The sequence below is a fragment of the Papio anubis genome, chromosome 2, assembly GCF_008728515.1.
Source record: "Papio anubis isolate 15944 chromosome 2, Panubis1.0, whole genome shotgun sequence".
Lineage (NCBI taxonomy): Eukaryota > Metazoa > Chordata > Mammalia > Primates > Cercopithecidae > Papio > Papio anubis.
Window position 1 is genome coordinate 139321215 of NC_044977.1, and position 6523 is coordinate 139327737.

Consider the following 6523-nt stretch of genomic DNA (forward strand, 5'->3'; position numbering starts at 1 on the left):
GAAGCCACCAAGGCTTACAGCTTGCAACCTCTGGAGCAGTGGCCTTTGACATATATGGGGCCCTTTTAGTCATGGCTGGAGCTGGAGTGCCTGGGAAGCAGGGAGCAGTCTCCTGAGGTTGTGCAGGGCAGCAGGGCCCTATGCTCAGTCCACAAAACCATTCTTCCCCCCTAGTCCTCCAGACCTGTGATAGGAGGGGCTACTGTGATGGTCTCCAAAATACCTTCAAAGCATGTTCCCCATTGTGTTGCTATTAATATTTGGCTCCTCTTTACTTGTGCAATTTTCTACAGCCAGCTTGAATTCCTCCTGGGAAAGTGGGTTCTTCTTTTCTACCACATGGTCAGGCTGCAAATTTTCTAAACTTTTATGCTCTGTTTCCCTTTTAAATATAAGCTCCTATTTCAGATAATCTCTTTGCACACATGTATGACTGTATGTCTTTAAAATTAGCCAGGCCAAATATTGAATCCTTGCTGCTTAGAAATTTCTTCTGACAGATACCCTAACTCATCACTCTCAAATTCACAGTTCCACAGATCCCTAGAGCAAGGGCATAACACCACCAGTTTCCTTGCTAAAGCACAGCAAGAGTGACCTTTACTTCAGTTCCCAATAAGCTCCTCATCTCCATCTGAGACCTCCCCTGCCTGAACTTCACTGTCCATATCACTGTCAGCATTTTTGTTTCAAAAATTTAATAAGTCTCTAGTAAATTCCAAACTTGCCCTCATCTTTCTCTCTTCTTCTGAACCCTCCAAACTGTTCCAACCTGTTCTCATTACCCAGTTTCAAAGCTGCTTCCACATTTTTCAGTTATCTTGATAGGAATGCCCCACTTCCCAGGACAAGTATTCTGTATTAGTCTGTTCTTGAATTGCTATAAAGAACTACCTGAGGCTGGGAGCAGTGGCTCATGCCTGCAATCCCAGCACTTTGGGAGGTCGAGGTGGATGGATCACTTAAGGTCAGGAGTTCAAGACCAGCCTAGCCAACATGGTGAAACCCTGTCTCTACTAAAATACAAAAATTAGTCAGATGTGTTGGTGTGCACCTGTAATCCCAGCTACTCAGGAGGCTGAGGGCAGAATAATCACTTGAACCTAGGAGGCAGAAGTTTCAGTGAGCTGAGATTGTACCACTGCACTGCAGCCTGGGATATAGAGGGAGACTCCATCGAAAACAAAATTAATAAATAAGAGAACTACCAGAAACTGGGTAATTTGTAAAGAAAAGAGGTTCAGCTGACACAATTCCACAGGCTGTACAGGAAGCATGGCTAGGTGGAGGGGCCTCAAGAAACTTATAGAGGAAGGCAAAGAGGGCAGGCAAGTCTTACATGGTGGGAGCAGGAGAAAGAGAATAAAGGAGGAGGTGCTACACACTTTTAAACAACCAGATCTCAAGAGAACTCACTATTACAAGAACAGCAAGGGAGAAATCCACCCCCATGATCCAATAATCTCCCACCAGGCTCCTCCTCCAACAATAGGGATTAAAATTCGACATGAGATTAGGGTGGGGACACAACTCCAAACCATATCAATCTGCTATGTACCCACAAAAATTACAAATAAAAAAATTGAATTTTTAAAAGATGGAGAAATAACTACAGATACAAACAAAATTTAATTGATTAAACTCCATCTAAACATATTTTAAAACATGAATGAAAACATTAATTTTCTAGGAAGATACACATTACTAAAATTGACCTCTACATTTGCATAAACCAGTCCAATAAACATAGAATACATTTGTCAAAGAGCTACGCTTTTAAAAATTTTGGTACATGGTGTGGGTTTATGTATATAAAACTGCTTTCTTACACGGACCTCCATGGAATGGAAATTCTGACTGCAGCAAGGCAAGTGGGTGTGGTCAGCAAACAGAATTGGTGTGGCACTGGATTTCCTGCTTAATGCAATGCCAAATGACAAAATAAAACCTGCATACAGGTTAGCTCTACTCTAAAACTCTGCTCAGTTTCCTTAGAGATTTGTCTAGAGTTTATTTTATGGGAGTAAATTCTGGTAACAGCTCACTACGAACAAAAGCTACCTCAGGTTCCTGTTTGTTTAGTTTGTGATTTCTCTGTGTTCAACTGTGATTTCTCATTCTGTTCAACTGTGATTTCTCATTCTCTTCCTGTTTTGCAGAAATTTAGTGAAATTTCCCTTTCACGATGGTATCCTCCCTTACCTTAACCTCCACAATTCTTTTTTTTCCATTATGAGTTTATTCTTAATCACACACCTTATCTTTCTTTTTAAGTGAGGTCTTAACAGGCATAGGAGACAAATGAATGTTCCTGGTCTGCCATCTTTGACAGCAAGAATTTTTATTTCTGTTCAGAAGATATTGGGATGTAAACATTGAAAGATAAGTAAAGCATATATATATGTTTTTTCAAGGCCAAAATTATTCTCTGGAGAAAGCATACATTCTTTAAAAAGCAATTTCTGTTAAGCATTTTACTAAGATAAGTAATATTTACATTTTCGTATAAATCTAGATGCATAACAGCTTCAAATTGTAGCAACCTAGTCATCATATCTGTTTAATGTCCGTATAACCAATATCAAGATATCTTAGCTTATTACATATTATTGATAATAGTAAAGATAATTTAGAAACACAAAAGTTTACTTGACCAAAATATGAACATTTATGTAAATGTCAACTACACATAAATCATCTGTTATAAAAAAGAAAGCCTAATTTTCTTACTAAAAATATATTTCTCTTTTCCCAACTTTCTACCTTTTCTTACTACTAAGAAATTCTCATCTCTCCTTTGCATCCCCATCACCAGAATAAAAGGATTGGATAATAAGGGATATTGAAAGATAGTCTTACATTCCACTTATCTCTGTCCTAATTCTCACAAATTAGCAAATATGCAACACATCCTTTAAAAATTATAGTATTCTCATATTTCATATTAAATCGAATTTCCTTAATCACATATACAATCCATGATTCAAGGCGTATCTATATAATCTAACTAACATGAGAGACTTAGTTTTTTAAATTTTGAAATCCAGCTTCAGAAACTCAGCATCTCCGAAATCAAAGTATTACAGAACAAATGCTAGCAGAAAATCAATTTTTAATAAAATTTTCAATAAACTATTTTGGAAGACATCATTTGCTTTAAGATATGTAGGAAGATTCCTAAATAAATATTCTCAATTCTTTCATAAATTGATCATAAAATTCACAGAAAATGCAATTGTATATTTCTAAAATTTACACATATTAATCTCAATGTGTACTACAAATAAATTCGAGCCAATAAGTTTTAATATTTGATATTAATACTGCTAACAACTGACACTTTCATGACCTGTTTCTTATTTTGTTTACTTTGTCTTTCAGCAGAGAAAATACAGCTCAGCATCCATCTTTTAAATTGTGCAGAGAGTAAAAATACTCTGGGTCAAGATAGCCAATCATCATTTTTCTTTTATTTAGAAAATATTAAATATTGTATCAAATTTAATATTTGATACATCAATTTTATATTAATTAGGTCAATACATTTTAACATATTCTCACCGTGCATTTAATCGATAAAAGTAAAATGTATTATGGTGTTCATTCCCTGATAATGCAACATCAATCAATTGTTTTTTTAATATAACTATGAAAGGTAATTTCAAACTTAACTCTTGTTTGAATTGTGAAAATGAGCAGGTATTTCTTTTGAAGTGTAATAGGATTTTAATAAATTTAATTAGAAACGATTTGGTTAATTCAGTGGAAGAATAACAAAAACAAATCATTTGATAGTCTCTCATCTTCCCTTTCCTATTTCATCACTCATATTGTCATCTTAAAAAGAAGTTTATCCCTGAATTACTTACTTCTGCTCTCTTGTCCAGAAGCCTTACCTAACTTCTGAATCCCATGATCACTGTCAACTCTAAGTAGCCCTTTTCATCTTCGTGTGTCTTGTGGGGGCAACAATGAGTGAGAAACACTTTGTTTTATTCAGTGCTCCATGGCAGATGGTAGTAATTTTTGATAAATAAAAAATTGAATGAAAATATAACAGCTATAGTAAATAAGCATACTAGACTTAATAAGATAAATATTACTTTTTCCACATATATGATATAAAAATAAAGACGACAAAAACTATTAATCATATTTTGTGACGTGTTCATTTCTGGTAGAATTCTTCCTATACTTTGTTCAACTTGTTATTCTCTGCCTATTGCTAACACCTGACACTTTCTTGACATGTTTCTTATTTTGTTTACTTTGTCATTCAGCAGAGAAAATACAGCTCAGCATCCATCTTTTAAATTGGGCAGAGAGTAAAAATACTCTGGGCCAAGATAGCCAATCATGGTTTTTCTTTTATTTAGAAAAAATGCAACCTGATATTAAAATCCTGAGAAAGAATTGGAAATTAGAGTTGAGTGATAGCAGATATACTAAAAAAGGGAGAAAACTGACAGCAAATTGAGGAAAGAAAAATGAGAAACCCTGGTTGGGAAACTAGAGCACATTGCAAAATATCCTTAAGAGTAATGTGCCTCATGACCATTTTGGCATTTAATTGAAAACAGGATGTAGAAACCAACAGATAGATAAAATGCTTCATTCAACTCCTGAGAACATCTCAGCTGACCAGTAGTTTCTCTTCTGGGAAAGTGGAAACAGAAGGAAAACTTAGCTTAGACAATCACTACGCCTATAAATTAGTAGAGGTCTTGTTTACTGACTTAGTCATGGGAAAAAGAAACTTTATTAGATAAGTCATTGAATATCTCATCTAATTCCTGAAGTTTTAGAAGAGAAAGCAATGATACAAGGCAGTCAAGCAACTTGCTCAAGTTAAATAAAACTAAAATGCAGATCTACTGACTTCTAGTGAGATGGCCTTTCCAAGATTTGACAGTGAATTCTTTTAAAATGATTATTTACAGTTAAAGCTTCAACACCATTACAGCAGGCAAAAACAAAACCAGCTATGAAAACTTGCCCATGAAGGGAGTGCAGATCGAAAACCTGGGAGGGTGTTGGGTGGAATTCTGATAGTGGTAACAAAGTGATGTCATAAACCTCACAAATAAAAGTTGCAACATTTAAACATAATGTTTTTTTTTTTAAAGAACTGTTTAGAAGTAGTAGAAAAAATTCAAATATAAACAAGAGCCAGAGGAAATTTTACTCTTATAAAACTGTGTTTCCAAAGGTAGGAAATGACCAGATATTCTCCTTAAGAACACCTATAACAAAGAGAAAAAGCCAGCCTAACCAGGTGAAAGATGCAGGGGAAATAACTCAGTACCAGGGGAGCAGCTGAGTATTTGAAAGGGAAATCTTGTAAGCAGGAGAACTACAGAAGGGGTGAGAACCAAAATCTGCATGTTAAGTTCTGCAGAAATCTCCAACTGGCCAGTAAATTACAAATGTGCAAAGCAGAGTCCTGTGTGTCTGGCAAATACAGACCAAAGAGTCCTATAGTCTTGAAAGACAGATTCACCAGGTAAGATTGTGAATTTGCTGCTTTTTTGCTATTGTTGTTAACTAGGTGTATTTCCCAACTCATATTTCAATCTAGCAAGGAAAACCTAAAAATTTACTAGTTTGAAATAGTACAGAAAAGAGCCTGAAGCTAGAACATCTGGAAATTTAACCATGTATGTGTGAGCTTACAAATGTGAAGACACATTTTGTCTGAGTGTTCAGCTGACTGCCATGCAGTCACAGCAGAGACCCTCAGTGGACAAGGATAAGAAAAACAGCAGCTGGATGCTGTGAGCAATAAGCAGTTATCAGCTGCTGCATTACACAGGAAAGAGTGAGGATACAGTTTGAATCCAGAAAAATTAACCAACTATTAAAAAGAAAAATACCCAGAAGAACACAAGAGAATCCAGAGTTGCTACGATATATTATTTGCAATGTTCACTATTCAAATATTACTAGACATGCAAAGAAAGAAGAAAGTGGGATCTATAATCCAGAAAAATGGCAGCCTGTGGGAACTTAAAACCCTAAACCAACAATTACAAAAAACACTTTTCTGCAGTACACTTGGAACAGTCACCAACATAGATCATATGCTGGGCTGTGAACAAGTCTCAATAAACTCAAAACGACTGAACTATTACATAATTATTCTCTGACATCTGGTTTATCTCAGGGATTCCATCTATTGATCTGTTGATGGTTTTTCACTTGACAGTTTCTCAGGGTGTCCTACTTCTTTGGAATATATCCTGGACATTTTGATAGTATGTTATGAGACTCTGAGACCTATGACAATACACTGGAGAATGCTGGCTTTTCTGCTATTGTTGCGGCTGTTTCAGCAGGCAATTAACCTAGTTAGGTTCAAACTGGAAGTTCTGTCTTAGCTTTCACGGGGAGCATTCCAAAGTCAATTGAGTTTTAAAAGCCATTGCTATGCTGCTTTTTGTCTATCCCACATATGAACAGCTCAGGGCTGAGCTGAACTTTTGTCAGTTCACACACAGAATTAAGGCATCCCTATTTTCAGTTA